This window comes from Salmo salar, chromosome 26, assembly GCF_965601325.2.
Source record: "Salmo salar chromosome 26, fSalSal1, whole genome shotgun sequence".
NCBI classification, from domain to species: domain Eukaryota; kingdom Metazoa; phylum Chordata; class Actinopteri; order Salmoniformes; family Salmonidae; genus Salmo; species Salmo salar.
Genome location: NC_138316.1, coordinates 583,502 through 600,498, shown reverse-complemented (window position 1 = coordinate 600,498; position 16,997 = coordinate 583,502). Strand labels below are relative to the sequence as shown.

Below are 16,997 nucleotides of genomic sequence, written 5' to 3'. Positions count from 1 at the left end.
ATACGTGTAGTGCCTGTTGAGGGATGACACGCACACAAAGTCAATTTCATCTATTTCAATAAGTTTTAAAATGAGAAAATGTCATGTCTTTTTTTATGTTTATGTTGTTCATATTTCAGTTGATAACTGCAATATAACTACCTACATTTAATATAATATGACTAACTACATTTAACATAAATAAGTTTTAGTGGGGGAAGGGTGGGGTAGAATCGAGTGGATTTGGGACATTCCTGGGCCGATTCTGGCCCAAAAATAGCAGCTTTGGCTCAGTTAACTTCTTTGGGATAGGGGGCAGTATTTTCACGGCCGAATAAAAAAACGTACCTGATTTAATCTGGTTACTACTCCTGCCCAGAAACTAGAATATGCATATAATTAGTAGATTTGGATAGAAAACACTCTAAAGTTTCTAAAACTGTTTGAATGGTGTCTGTGAGTATAACAGAACTCATATGGCAGGCCAAAACCTGAGAAGATTCCATACAGGAAGTGCCCTGTCTGACAATTTGTTGTCCTTCTGTTGCATCTCTATCGAAAATACAGCATCTGTGCTGTAACGTGACATTTTCTAAGGCTTTCATTGGCTCTCTAAAGCCGCCAGAAAGTGGAATGGGGTTTCTGCTGTCTCTGGGCGAAGAACAGCAGGAGAATTTGTGAGTGGTCAGCCTGGGGACAGTGACACTGGAGATGCGCGGTCACGAGACTACTCAATTTTTTTTCTTTCAGCCTTTGAATGAATAAAACGTTGCCCGGATGGAATATTATTGCTATTTTACAAGAAAAGTAGCATAAAAATAGATTTTAAACAGCGTTTGACATGCTTCTAAGTACGGTAATGGAATATTTAGAATTTTCTTGTCACGAAATGTGCTCGCGCGTCACCGTTTGGATAGTTACCTCAACGCATGAACAAAACGGCGGTATTTGGATATAACTATGGATTATTTGGAACCAAAACAACATTTGTTGTTGAAGTAGAAGTCCTGGGAGTGCATTCTGATGAAGAACAGGAAAGGTAATCCAATTTTCCTAATAGTAATTCTGAGTTTAGGTTGTCCCAAACTTGGTGGGTGTCAAATTAGCTAGCCGTGATGGCCGAGCTATGTACTCAGAATATTGCAAAATGTGCTTTTGCCGAAAAGCTATTTTAAAATCGGACATAGCGATTGCATAAAGGAGGTCTGTAAAATAATTGTTAAAATAATTGTTATGTATTCTGTCAACGTTTATCGTGAGTAATTTATTAAATTCACCGGAGGTTTTCGGTGGGTATGCTAGTTCTGAACATCACATGCTAATGTTAAAAGCTGTTTTTTGATATAAAAATGAACTTGACTGAACAAAACATGCATGTATTGTATAACATAATGTCTTAGGAGTGTCATCTGATGAAGATCATCAAAGGTTAGTGCTGCATTTAGCTGTGGTTTGGGTTTATGTGACATATATGCTTGCTTGGAAAATGGCTGTGTGATTATTTGTGGCTATGTACTCTCCTGGTTCGATTCAGGAGAAGTGTATCATAGTCCTATGTTTGAGAACTTTGAATTATGACATTTTGTGGTTTTAAATTTGGCGCTCTGATTTGTCACTGGCTGTTGAATAGTGTGGGACGATTTCGTCCCACCTCCCCTAGAGAGGTTAAGGGCTCCTGAGTGGCACAGCAGTCTAAGGCACTGCATCTCACTGCTAAAGGCATCACTACAGACCCTCGTTCGATTCCAGGCTGTATCACAACCGGCCGTGATTGGGAGTCCCATAGGGCGGCACACAATTGGCCTTACGTCGTCTGGCTTAGGGTTTGGCCGGGGTTGAGGAGTGACGGACTCCATCCTAGCTGGAGGGGTGCTCTCATCTTATCTACGAACATAGACAGGGCTCTAACTCCTCTAGCTCCACAATGAAATAGGGTGCAGGCCAGGCAGCAGGCTGTTAGCCAGCCTGCCAGCTTAGTGGAGTCTGCCACTAGCACAGTCAGCGTAGTCAGCTCAGCTTTCCCCATTGAGACCGTGTCTGTGCCTCGATCTAGGTTGGGCAAAATTAAAAATGGCGGTGTTCGCTTTAGCAATCTCACTAGTATAAAGACCTCCTCCATTCCTGCCATTATTGAAAGAGATTGTGATACCTCACATCTCAAAATTGGGTTACTTAATGTTAGATCCCTCACTTCCAAGGCAGTTATAGTCAATGAACTAATCACTGATAATAATCTTGATGTGATTGGCCTGACTGAAACATGGCTTAAGCCTGATGAATTGACTGTGTTAAATGAGGCCTCACCCCCTGGTTACACTAGTGACCATACCCCCCGTGCATCCGGCAAAGGCGGAGGTGTTGCTAACATTTACGATAGCAAATTTCAATTTACAAAAAAAAAACACGACGTTTTCGTCTTTTGAGCTTCTAGTCATGAAATCTATGCAGCCTACTCACTCACTTTTTATAGCTACTGTTTAAAGGCCTCCTGGGCCATATGCAGTGTTCCTCACTGAGTTCCCTGAATTCCTATCGGATCTTGTAGTCATAGCAGATAATATTCTAATTTTTGGTGACTTTAACATTCACATGGAAAAGTCCACAGACCCACTCCAAAAGGCTTTCGGAGCCATCATCGACTCAGTGGGTTTTGTCCAACATGTCTCTGGACCTACTCACTGCCACAGTCATACTCTGGACCTAGTTTTGTCCCATGGAATAAATGTTGTGGATCTAAATGTTTTTCCTCATAATCCTGGACTATCGGACCACCATTTTATTACGTTTGCAATTGCAACAAATAATCTGCTCAGACCCCAACCAAGGAGCATTAAAAGTCGTGCTATAAATTCTCAGACAACCCAAAGATTCCTTGATGCCCTTCCAGACTGCCTCTGCCTACCCAAGGACGTCAGAGGACAAAAATCAGTTAACCACCTAACCGAGGAACTCAATTTAACCTTGCGCAATACCCTAGATGCAGTTGCACCCCTAAAAACTAAAAACATCTGTCATAAGAAACTAGCTCCCTGGTATACAGAAAATACACGAGCTCTGAAGCAAGCTTCCAGAAAATTGGAACGGAAATGGCGCCACACCAAACTGGAAGTCTTCCGACTAGCTTGGAAAGACAGTACCGTGCAGTATCGAAGAGCCCTCACTGCTGCTCGATCATCCTATTTTTCCAACTTAATTGAGGAAAATAAGAACAATCCGAAATTTCTTTTTGATACTGTCGCAAAGCTAACTAAAAAGCAGCCTTCGCAAATGGAGGATGGCTTTCACTTCAGCAGTAATAAATTTATGAACTTCTTTGAGGAAAAGATCATGATCATTAGAAAGCAAATTACAGACTCCTCTTTAAATCTGGGTATTCCTCCAAAGCTCCATTGTCCTGAGTCTACACAACTCTGCCAGGACCTAGGATCAAGGGAGATACTAAAGTGTTTTAGTACTATATCTCTTGACGCAATGATGAAAATAATCATGGCCTCCAAACCCTCAAGCTGCATACTGGACCCTATTCCAACTAAACTACTGAAAGAGCTGCTTCCTGTGCTTGGCCCTCCTATGTTGAACATAATAAACGGCTCTCTATCCACCGGATGTGTACCAAGCTCACTAAAAGTGGCAGTAATAAAGCCTCTCTTGAAAAAGCCGAATCTTGATCCAGAAATTATAAAAAAACTATCGGCCTATATCGAATCTTCCATTCCTCTCAAAAAATTTTGAAAAAGCTGTTGCACAGCAACTCACTGCCTTCCTGAAGACAAACAATGTATACGAAACGCTTCAGTCTGGTTTTAGACCCCATCATAGCACTGAGACTGCACTTGTGAAGGTGGTAAATGACCTTTTAATGACGTCAGACCGAGGCTCTGCATCTGTCCTCGTGCTCCTAGATCTTAGTGCCGCTTTTGATACCATCGATCACCACATTCTTTTGGAGAGATTGGAAACCCAAATTGGTCTACATGGACAAGTTCTGGCCTGGTTTAGATCTTATCTGTCGGAAAGATATCAGTTTGTCTCTGTGAATGGTTTGTCCTCTGACAAATCAATTGTAAATTTCGGTGTTCCTCAAGGTTCCGTTTTAGGACCACTATTGTTTTCACTATATATTTTACCTCTTGGGGATGTCATTCGAAAACATAATGTTAAATTTCACTGCTATGCGGATGACACACAGCTGTACATTTCAATGAAACATGGTGAAGCCCCAAAATTGCCCTCGCTAGAAGCCTGTGTTTCAGACATAAAGAAGTGGATGGCTGCAAACTTTCTACTTTTAAACTCGGACAAAACAGAGATGCTTGTTCTAGGTCCCAAGAAACAAAGAGATCTTCTGTTGAATCTGACAATTAATCTGGATGGTTGTACAGTCGTCTCAAATAAAACTGTGAAGGACCTCGGCGTTACTCTGGACCCTGATCTCTCTTTTGAAGAACATATCAAGACTGTTTCAAGGACAGCTTTTTTCCATCTACGTAACATTGCAAAAATCTGAAATTTTCTGTCCAAAAATGACGCAGAAAAATTAATCCATTCTTTTGTTACTTCTAGGCTGGACTACTGCAATGCTCTACTTTCCGGCTACCCGGATAAAGCACTAAATAAACTTCAGTTAGTGCTAAATACGGCTGCTAGAATCCTGACTAGAACCAAAAAATTTGATCATATTACTCCAGTGCTAACCTCCCTACACTGGCTTCCTGTTAAGGGAAGGGCTGATTTCAAGGTTTTACTGCTAACCTACAAAGCATTACATGGGCTTGCTCCTACCTATCTTTCCGATTTGGTCCTGCCGTACATACCTACACGTACGCTACGGTCACAAGACGCAGGCCTCCTAATTGTCCCTAGAATTTCTAAGCAAACGGCTGGAGGTAGGGCTTTCTCCTATAGAGCTCCATTTTTATGGAATGGTCTGCCTACCAATGTGAGAGACGCAGACTCAGTCTCAACCTTTAAGTCTTTACTGAAGACTTATCTCTTCAGTAGGTCCTATGATTAAGTATAGTCTGGCCCAGGAGTGTAAAGGTGAACGGAAAGGCTGGAGCAATGAACCGCCCTTGCTGTCTCTGCCTTGCCGGTTCCCCTCTTTCCACTGGGATTCTCTGCCTCTAACCCTTTTACAGGGGCTGAGTCACTGGCCTACTGGTGTTCTTCCATGCCGTCCATGGGAGGGGTGCATCACTTGAGTGGGTTGAGTCACTGACGTGGTCTTCCTGTCTGGGTTGGCGCCCCCCCCTTGGGTTGTGCCATGGCGGAGATCGTTGTGGGCTATACTCGGCCTTGTCTTAGGACGGTAAGTTGGTGGTTGGAGACATCCCTCTAGTGGTGTGGGGGCTGTGCTTTGGCAAAGTGGGTGGGGTTATATCCTGCCTGTTTGGCCCTGTCCGGGGGTATCATCGGATGGGGCCACAGTCTCTTCTGATCCCTCCTGTCTCAGCCTCCAGTATTTATGCTGCAGTAGTTTATGTGTCGGGGGGCTAGGGTCAGTCTGTTACATCTGGAGTATTTCTCTTGTCTTATCCGGTGTCCTGTGTGAATTTAAATATGCTCTCTCTAATTCTCTTTCTCTCGGAGGACCTGAGCCCTAGTACCATGCCTCAGGACTACCTGGTATGATGACTCCTTGCTGTCCCCAGTCCACCTGGCCTTGCTGCTGCTCCAGTTTCAACTGTTCTGCCTGCGGCTATGGAACCCTGACCTGTTCACCGGATGTGCTTGTTGCACCCTCGACAACTACTATGATTATTATTATTTGACCATGCTGGTCATTTATGAACATTTTAACATCTTGACCATGTTCTGTTATAATATCCACCCTGCACAGCCAGAAGAGGACTGGCCACCCCTCATAGCCTGGTTCCTCTCTAGGTTTCTTCCTAGGTTTTTGGCCTTTCTAGGGAGTTTTTCCTAGGGAGTTTTTCCTAGCCACCGTGCTTCTTTCACATGCTTTGCTTGCTGTTTGTGGTTTTAGGCTGGGTTTCTGTACAGCACTTTGAGAATATCAGCTGATGTACGAAGGGCTATATAAAAATAAATTTGATTTGATTTGATTTGGTAGGCTGTCATTGTAAATAAGAATTTGTTCTTAACTGACTTGCCTAGTTAAATAAAGGTTAAATAAAAAATAAAAACAAAGTTCAGGCTACCAGATCTGGGCCGAATGACTCGGGCCTAGTCTGTACTGTCATTCATTTCGGACTCGGGCCGGATACGACTGCAAGCAGTTTTAGATTTGGAATGCTGTTATCAGGCCAGATGTGAGCCAGACATTTGTGCTACCTGGGACAGTGCAATTGCACTTGAGATGCATTTTAAGGCTATGGATGAGAAAGTTAACATAATTTCCAAACGTTTAGGTCAGTTGTATGCGGCTTTGCGATCTATTAACCTGTTAGGGCTAGGGGGCAGTATTGACACGGCTGGATAAAAAACGTACCCGATTTAATCTGGTTACTACTCCTGCCCAGTAACTAGAATATGCATATAATTATTGGCTTTGGATAGAAAACACCCTAAAGTTTCTAAAACTGTTTGAATGGTGTCTGTGAGTATAACAGAACTCATATGGCAGGCAAAAACCTGAGAAGATTTCATGCAGGAAGTGGCCTGTCTGACAAGGTGTCGTTCTTCTTGTCTCTGTTTATTGAAGAGTGAGGATCTTAGCTGTCCCGTGACACTTCCTACGGCTGCCATAGGCTCTCAGAAGGCGGCAAAACGCTGAATCGTGGCTTTGCAGGCTCTGGCTGAAAAAAAGTAGCGCGTTTGGGTAGTGGCTGGTTACAGTACTGTGAGACTCAGGCTCGTGCCCGCGTCGACCGAAAGCTTTGTTTTCTTTCCTCTGTTTAGCTAAATGGACATTCCCGGTCGGAATATTATCGCTTTTTTACAAGAAAAATGGCATAAAAATTGATTTTAAACAGCGGTTGACATGCTTCGAAGTACGGTAATGGAATATTTAGATTTTTTTTGGCACGAATTGCGCCATGCGCGCGACCCTGATTTACCATTTCGGATAGTGTCTGGAACGCACGAACAAAACGCCGCTATTCGTATATAACGATGGATTATTTTGGACCAAACCAACATTTGTTATTGAAGTAGCAGTCCTGGGAGTGCATTCTGACGAAGACAACAAAAGGTAATCAAACTTTTATAATAGTAAATCTGATATTGGTGAGTGTTAAACTTGCCGGGTGTCTAAATAGCTAGCCCGTGATGGCTGGGCTATGTACTTAGAATATTGTAAAATGTGCTTTCACCAAAAACCTATTTTAAAATCGGACATATCGAGTGCATAGAGGAATTCTGTATCTATAATTCTTAAAATAATTGTTATGCTTTTTGTGAACGTTTATCGTGATTAATTTAGTAAATTGTTAGTGAATTCGCCGGAAGTTTGCGGGGGGTATGCTAGTTCTGAACGTCACATGCTAATGTAAAAAGCTGGTTTTTGATATAAATATGAACTTGATTGAACAAAACATGCATGTATTGTATAACATAATGTCCTAGGGTTGTCATCTGATGAAGATCATCAAAGGTTAGTGCTGCATTTAGCTGTCTTCTGGGTTTTTGTGACATTATATGCTAGCTTGAAAAATGGGTGTCTGATTATTTCTGGCTTGGTACTCTGCTGACATAATCTAATGTTTTGCTTTCGTTGTAAAGCCTTTTTGAAATCGGACAGTGTGGTTAGATTAACGAGAGTCTTGTCTTTAAATAGCTGTAAAATAGTCATATGTTTGAGAAATTGAAGTAATAGCATTTCAAAGGTTTTGAAAATCGCGCCACAGGATTCAACTGGCTGTTACGTAGGTGGGACGAATTCGTCCCGCCTGCCCCAGAGAGGTTAACAGCAAGGGTTGCATTAAATAGGCTCAATATTTCTTACTGATGCATTTGGCAATTTTCAGTTCATACGCACAAAAGCATTTCATGTGAAAGTTGATAGGCTACATTTAAGCCATTCATATATAGCTTATGCGCAATTTATTGAATCACTTAATGTTTTCTTGCGTAAACCGTGATTAACACCTGTCAAACTCAGACATGTCTCAAAACACAGGGATTTCGATTCGCACAGGACTAGTATTATCAGAGGACCTTGGAGTAGGTTATTCTGGCTGGAATTGTTGCTCACCTGCCATGTTAAAAATTACTGACATAGTAGATTCGGACGGGACTAGAATTACAGATGTGGTGTTTTGTGCTCATGCACATACACTACCATTCAAAGGTTTGGGGTCACTTAGAAATGTCCTTGTTTTTGAAAGAAAAGCATATTTTTTTGTCCATTAAAATAACATCAAATTGATCAGGAATACAGTGTAGACATTGTTAATGTTGTAAATGACTATTGTAGCTGGAAACGGCTGATTTTGTTATGGAATATCTACATAGGCGTACAGAGGCCCATTATCAGCAACCATCACTCCTGTGTTCCAATGGCACATTGTGTTAGCTAATCCAAGTTTCTCATTTTAAAAGGCTAATTGATCATTAGAAAAACATTTTGCAACGATGTTAGCACAACTGAAAACTGTTGTTGCTGATTAAATAAGCAATAAAACTGGCCTTCATTAGACAAGTTGAGTATTTGGAGCATCAGCATTTGTGGGTTCGATTACAGGCTCAAAATGGCCAGAAACAAAAATCTTTCTTCTGAAACTCGTCAGTCTATTGTTGTTCTGAGAAATGAAGGCTATTCCATGCGAGAAATTGCCGGTGTGTACTACTCCCTTCACAGAACAGCACAAACTGACTCTAACCAGAATAGAAAGAGGAGTGGGAGGCCTACCACTGTTGTGCCATCGGCAAACTTGATGTTAGTGTTGGAGTCGTGTCTGGCCATCAGTCATGAGTGAACAGGGAGTACAGGAGGGGACTGAGCATGCACCCGAGGGGCCACCGTGTTGAGGATCAGTGTGGCGGATATGTTGTTACCTATCCTTACCACCTGGAGGCAGCCTGTCAGGAAGTCCAGGATCCAGTTGCAGAGGGAGGTGTACAGTCGTGGCCAAAAGTTTTGAGAATGACACAAATATTTATTTTCACAAAGTCTGCTGCCTCAGTTTGTATGATCAGATTAATTGCAATGTCCCTCTTTGCCATGCAAATGAACTGAATCCCCCAAAAACATTTCCACTGCATTTCAGCCCTGCAACAAAGGACCAGCTGACATCATGTCAGTGATTCTCTCGTTAACACAGGTGTGAGTGTTGACGAGGACAAGGCTGGAGATCACTCTGTCAGGCTGATTGAGTTCGAATAACAGCTTCAAAAGGAGGGTGGTGCTTGTAATCATTGTTCTTCCACTGTCAACCAAGGATTACCTGCAAGGAAACACGTGCCATTATCATTGCTTTGCACAAAAAGGGCTTCACAGGCAAGGATATTGCTGCCAGTAAAGATTGCACCTAACTCAACCATTTATCGGATCATCAAGAACTTCAAGGAGAGCGGTTCAATTGTTGTGAAGAAGGCTTCAGGGAGCCCAAGAAAGTCCAGCAAGCGCCAGGACTGTCTCCTAAAGTTGATTCAGCTGTGGGATCAGGGCACCACCAGTACAGAGCTTGCTCGGGAATGGCAGCAGGCAGGTGTCAGTGCATCTGCACATACAGTGAGGCGAAGACTTTTGGAGGATGGCCTGGTGTCAACAGTAAAGCATCCTGAGACCATTCATGTGTGGGGTTGCTTCTCAGCCAAAGAAGTGGGCTCACTCACAATTTTGCCTAAGAACACAGCCATGAATAAATAATGGTACCAACACATCCTCCGAGAACAACTTCTCCCAACTATCCAGGAACAGTTTGGTGACAAACAATGCCCTTTCCAGCATGATGGAGCACCTTGCCAAAAGGCAAAGTGATAACTAAGTGGCTTGGGGAACAAAACATTGATATTTTGGGTCCATGGACAGGAAACTGCCCAGACCTTAATCCCATTGAGAACTTGTGGTCAATCCTCAAGAGGCGGTTGGACAAACAAAACCCACAAATTCTGACAAACTCCAAGCATTGATTATACAAGAATGGGCTGCCAGGGTGTGGCCCAGAAGTTAATTGACAGCATGCCAGGGTGGATTGCAGAGGTCTTGAAAAAGAAGGGTCCACACTGCAAATATTGACTCTTTGCATTAACTTCATGTAATTGTCAATAAAAGCCTGAGACACTTATGAAATGCTTGTAATTATACTTTAGTATTCCATAGTAACATCTGACAAAAATATCTAAAGACACTGAGGCAGCAGACTGTGAAAATTAATATTTGTGTCATTCTCAAAACTTTTGGTCACGACTGTATATTTTAGATTTCAGATTCTTCAAAGTAGCCACCCTTTGCCTTGATGACAGTTTTGCACACTCGTGGCATTCTCTCAACCAGCTTCATAAGGTAGTCACCTGGAATGCATTTCAAATAACAGGTGTGCCTTGTTAAAAGTTCATTTGTGGAATGTCTTTCTTTCTTAATGCGTTTGAGCCAATTAGTTGTGTTGTGACAATGTAGGGGTGGTATACAGAAGATAGCCCTATTTGGTAAAAGACAAAGTCCATATTATGGCAAGAACAGCTCAAATAAGCAAAGAGAAATGACAGTCCATTACTTTAAAACATGAAGGTCAGTCAATCCGGAACATTTTAAGAACGTTGAAGGTTTCTTCAAGTGCAGTCGCAAAAACCATCAAGCGCAATGATGACACTGGCTCTCGTGAGGACCACCACGGGAAATGGAGACCCAGAGTTACCTCTTCTGCAGGGGATAAGTTCATTAGAGTTAACTGCACCTCAGAAATTGCAGCCCAAATAAATGCTTCATAGAGTTCAAGTAACAGACACATCTCAACATCAACTGTTCAGAGGAGACTGCGTGAATCAGGCATTCATGGTTGAAATGCTGCAAAGAAACCACTACTAAAGGACACCAATAAGAAGAAGAGACTTGCTTGGGCCAAAAAAAACCCACGAGAAATGGACATTGGACCGGTGGAAATTTGTCATTTGGTCTGATGAGTCCAAATCTGAGATTGTTGGTTCTAAACGCAGTGTCTTTGTGAGACGCAGAGTAGGTGAACGGATGATCTCTGCATGTGTGGTTCCCACAGTGAAGCATGGAGAAGGAGGTGTGATGGTGTGGGGGTGCTTTGCTGGTGACACTGTCAGTGATTTATTTAGAATTCAAGTCACACTTAACCAGCATGGCTACAACAGCATTATGCAGCGATACGCCATGCCATCTGAAGGAAAAGCAGCCAACAACTCCTTCAAGACTTTTGGAAAAGCATTCCTCATGAAGCTGGTTGAGAGAATGCCAAGATTGTGCAGCTATCATCAAGGCAAAGGGTGGCTACTTTGAAAAACATAAATGCATTTTGATTTGTTTAACACTTTTTTGGTTACTACATGATTACATGTGTGTTATTTCATAGTTTTGATGTCTTCACTATTATTCTACAATGTAGAAAATAGTAAAGAAAAATACTTAAATGAGTAGGTGTGTCCAAACTTTTGACTGGTAGTGTACTTGCCAGTATCCATTTTTTGCATCCATAATAGAAAAGATGTTCGCTTTTGCCAGGCTTGGCAGTACCTCTTCAACGGTAGGCATTTGGTAATAAGGCTTTGTTCAGGTATTTGGATCGAGTCAGATTCTTATTTATCCACCACAACCATGCTTATCCACTTAGTAGGTTTGGTGACCTTCGTAATGACACCCTTTTCCTCCATTGAATCAACAGCCTTTAGTATACTGCTCAAAAAAATAAAGGGAACACTTAAACACATCCTAGATCTGAATGAAAGAAATAATCTTAAATACTATTTTCTTTACATAGTTGAATGTGCTGACAATAAAATCACACAAAAATAATCAATGGAAATCCAATTTATCAACCCATGGAGGTCTGGATTTGGAGTCACACTCAAAATTAAAGTGGAAAACCACACTACAGGCTGATCCAACTTTGATGTAATGTCCTTAAAACAAGTCAAAATGAGGCTCAGTAGTGTGTGTGGCCTCCACGTGCCTGTATGACCTCCCTACAACGCCTGGGCATGCTCCTGATGAGGTGGCGGATGGTCTCCTGAGGGATCTCCTCCCAGACCTGGAATAAAGCATCCGCCAACTCCTGGACAGTCTGTGGTGCAACGTGGCGTTGGTGGATGGAGCGAGACATGATGTCCCAGATGTGCTCAATTGGATTCAGGTCTGGGGAACGGGCGGGCAAGTCCATAGCATCAATGCCTTCCTCTTGCAGGAACTGCTGACACACTCCAGCCACATGTGGTCTAGCATTGTTTTTCATTAGGAGGAACCCAGGGCCAACCGCACCAGCATATGTTATCACAAGGGGTCTGAGGATCTCATCTCGGTACCTAATGGCAGTCAGGCTACCTCTGGCGAGCACATGGAGGGCTGTGCGGCCCCCCAAAGAAATGTCACCCCACACCATGACTGACCCACCGCCAAACCGGTCATGCTGGAGGATGTTGCAGGCAGCAGAACGTTCTCCACGGCGTCTCCAGACTCTGTCACGTCTGTCACGTGCTCAGTGTGAACCTGCTTTCATCTGTGAAGAGCACAGGGCGCCAGTGGCGAATTTGCCAATCTTGGTGTTCTCTGGCAAATGCCAAACGTCCTACACGGTGTTGGGCTGTAAGCACAACCCCCACCTGTGGACGTCGGGCCCTCATACCACCCTCATGGAGTCTGTTTCTGACCGTTTGAGCAGACACATGCACATTTGTGGCCTGCTGGAGGTCATTTTGCAGGGCTCTGGCAGTGCTTCTCCTGCTCCTCCTTGCACAAAGGCGGAGGTAGCGGTCCTGCTGCTGGGTTGTTGCCCTCCTACGGCCTCCTTCACGTCTCCTGATGTACTGGCCTGTCTCCTGGTAGCGCCTCCATGCTCTGGACACTACGCTGACAGACACAGCAAACCTTCTTGCCACAGCTCGCATTGATGTACCATCCTGGATGAGCTGCACTACCTGAGCCACTTGTGTGGGTTGTAGACTCCGTCTCATGCTACCACTAGAGTGAAAGCACCGCCAGCATTCAAAAGTGACCAAAACATCAGCGAGGAAGCATAGGAACTGAGAAGTGGTCTGTGGTCCCCACCTGCAGAACCACTACTTTATTGGGGGTGTCTTGCTAATTGCCTATAATTTCCACCTGTTGTCTTTTCCATTTGCACAACAGCATTTGAAATTTATTGTCAATCAGTGTTGCTTCCTAGGTGGACAGTTTGATTTCACAGAAGTGTGATTGACTTGGAGTTACATTGTGTTGTTTAAGTGTTCCCTTTATTTTTTTGAGCGGTGTATATGTTTTTTTCAATGGAATGGGGATTCGGCAGGGAAGCTGTTGAACTGGTCTGATAGACTCATCCACCACCAAGTGGAGGTCACCTGGCAGAGTCCCCATCCCTTCAAACACATCCTAAAACATTTTGCAACGATGTTAGCACAGCTGAAAACTGAGAAATTAAGCCTATTCCATGAGAGAAATTGCCAAGAAACTGAAGATCACCAGTCTCAACGTCAACAGTGAAGAGGCGACTCTGGGATGCTGGTCTTCTAGGCAGAGTTGCAAAAAAAAGCCATATCTCAGACTGGCCAATAAAAAGAAAAGACTAAGATGGGAAAAATAACACAGACACTGGACAGAGGAATTCTGCCTAGAAGGCCAGCATCCCAGAGTCGCCTCTCCACTGTTGACGTTGAGACTGGTGTTTTGCGGGTACTATTTAATGAAGCTGCCAGTTGAGGACTTGTGAGGTGTCTGTTTCTCAAACTAGTGTAATGTACTTGTACTCTTGCTCAGTTGTGCACCGGGGCCTCCCACTCCTGTTTCTATTCTGGTTAGAGACAGTTTGCGCTGTTCTGTGAAGGGAGTAGTACACAGCATTGTACGAGATCTTGAGTTTCTTGGCAATTTCTCGCATGGAATAGCCTTAATTTCTCAGAACAAGAATAGACTGACGAGTTTCAGAAGAAAGATTTTTGTTTCTGGCTATTTTGAGCCTGTAATCGAATCCACAAATGCTGATGCTCCAGATACTCAACTAGTCTAAAGAAGGCCTGTTTTATTTCTTATTTAATCAGCAACAACAGTTTTCAGCTGTGCTAACCTAATTGCAAAAGGATTTTCTAATGATCAATTAGCCTTTTAAAATGAGAAACTTGGATTAGCTAACACAACGTGCCATTGGAACACAGGAGTGATGGTTGCTGATAATGGGCCTCTGTACGCCTTTGTAGATATTCCACAAAGAAATCTGCCGTTTCCAGCTACAATAGTCATTTACAACATTAACAATGTCTACACTGTATTTCTGATCAATTTGATGTTATTTTAATGGACAAAAAAAAAGGACATTTCTAAGTGACCCCAAACTTTTGAACGGTAGTGTAATTACATTACTGATCTCCCCCAGTAAAACAAATCCCGTCTGAATAGGGCACAATAGAGCCTGACCTATAGCACATCATAATCACTTCAATAAATTGGTTATAACAAACTGAACACCATAACAGGTGACAGAAAAATGGATGTCGAGGATGTGACAAACTCGAAACGGGGGAATGTTACTGTTTGCTCAGGAGGTAAAGGGAAAGTCATATGGAGAATAACTTTGACTAGTTGTGAAAAATACTGGAGATCAAGAAAAAGAAGGTAAGGAGCAAGCGCTGCGTGCATATTATATGTGCAAAAACAGGTGCTGTATAGATTACAATATAATTTCTGACCGTTTGGAACAATGTAAACGCTAAATAAATTATAAGGGTACCAGAGAGTCTGTTGTTGCCTTTATTACAGCAAAAACTAAAAACAGTCACATTCATTCGTGAATGCAATTTGCGAAATGGAACAGTTTATTTACTGTTTAAGCTAATTATTCAAGCCTCGCTTTATTTTATCTTAAAACTAAAATGCTTGATTACATTTCAAATTATGAATGACTCGTATGCTGTGTGATAACATGAACAAATTAATTATTGATTGATACAGTAGCCTATATAAGTATTGAAATATAGGCCTAAGTAAGGTACAGTATTAAGACTAAACAGTAAGCGCTCTTAGGCTGCTATACTAAGCTTACTAATGATAATGACATTACTTATGATCATAATAATAATAATAGTAATAATAACAATAAGGAGGTCAAGAAAAAGCAGCGATATATTATTATTATAAATATAATTTTTCGGACAATTTGGAAGACTAAATAAATTATAAATAATACCAGAGGCTGTTCTAACAAAATAAAGTGTAAGGACTTTATTACAGCAAAGATTAAAAACAGCCTAATTGTGTACTTGACATGTCATTGCGGGAGGCTTTTGCTCGTGAAAATCAGTAGGCTATTAAACAAACACTCAAACAGGCAACAGAAGCAGGATCTTATTCCTGCAGATATATTGATGATTTATAAAGCCAGACAAATGTAACAGTTGATTATAGACCTAATTAAGTTGGAGTTTCCTTTCCTCACTTTTCTTAGAAAATAAGGCAAGGGCTGTTTTCCTCCGCTGCATTGTTCTCAACACCAATATGCTTGTTAAATTTGCTTATATGCACATAGCAACATGGTCTAGGAAAAGGCGCCAATTCAACAGCACACTGATGTGTTTCTGAACTGCGGACAGCGGCCACTATCCAACGCAGGAGGAAGCGCATTTTATATCAAATAACGTTATTTTTATTAGTGTTGCACCATCGTTCTTCTGTAATATAACCATATACAATTTCAGTAGCACGTCTTAGACTGATGGACTGTGTCATCCCCACGGCCTCCTCAATGAATCAGTTCACTCAGACAGGTGTTACGTACACCATGATATTTAAAAATTTTTTAAATGTTTTGCTACTGCTCGACTAAAGAAATCTCGGTCGGTCAACAGCCTATCGACCAAACAATCGACGAGTCGACTAACTGGGGTCAGCCCTAGTCCCATTCCATGTTTGTATTATTTCTATTGATTGTCTATCACTATGTGCCATCAGGGTGATTGCCCACAAAACTTGAACAAAAGATGACCATGACTCTTTTGATTTTCACGAATTTTATCCATAAAAGGATCCTTTGGAAGAAGGTGTGATTACATTATTTGACATTTGCATCTTAAAGCACAATTGAGAAATAATTAATTGAAGTTTTGGCCTTACATTTTGGCCTTACTCAGGCCTACTTTAGACACCATAATGTTTCATCTGTCATATGAAGCTTTACTACTTGCTCTGTAATATGAGTAGTATTTTGATTAAAATAAAATTATTTTCTTGCATAAAATTTATGAATAAAGATAAATCTAAACATGAATATTGAAAAACATTTTCCAATATGTTGTTGATCATAATATAAATCTACAGCAGGGGTTCTTAAACTTTTAGCTCGAGACCCAAATGAGAAATGAATCGTCCTCCTGTGACCCAAATCGTCCTCCAAACAGCCCAAATGAATTATAGATGTGATTATAGATGTATTCTCATAACTCGCGATCTACCTCTCACATGCCCAGGGCCCACTTTGGGTCCTGACCAATAGTTTAAGAAAGAAAACCTGATCTACAGGCATATATATAAAGTTCCAGAGAGGGATCTCACCTAGTTTAGAGTTATGATAAAAATTGTAGCATTATGATCCAATTCCCTTGTAGCACATACAGATTAAACATTATGGAGTCTTAAAGGAGGCCTGGGTAAGGTCAAAATGTCACAAATGTTCCAACTTCAATTAAAGGAATAATCCACCCAAAACTACAAATTCGTAAGATTTACAGTGTTAAATAACACTAACGTGGGAACAAGGTTCAAACATGCTTCGTCGCAGCATGTGAAAATCTGTTGCAGCAAAACCCATAATTCAAAGCTATCAATTTAGGAGTCTACAATCTCATCATGTTCAACTTGCAGTTCATCTCAGTCTGCCTCAATGTGCAGAGTGCTAGCTATGACAACGGCCCTTTCCTACAGACACACAGGGAGCATTGTGCGATAGAGTTGA

At 41.9% G+C, this 16,997-nt stretch overlaps 1 protein-coding gene across 10 annotated transcripts in view; it reads right to left on the bottom strand.

Annotated features, from left to right (window-relative positions):
* LOC106586971 (bromodomain-containing protein 3) overlaps positions 1-16,997 on the bottom strand; it is a 51,056-nt gene that overhangs the window by 15,534 nt on the left and 18,525 nt on the right. The window lies entirely within an intron of this gene.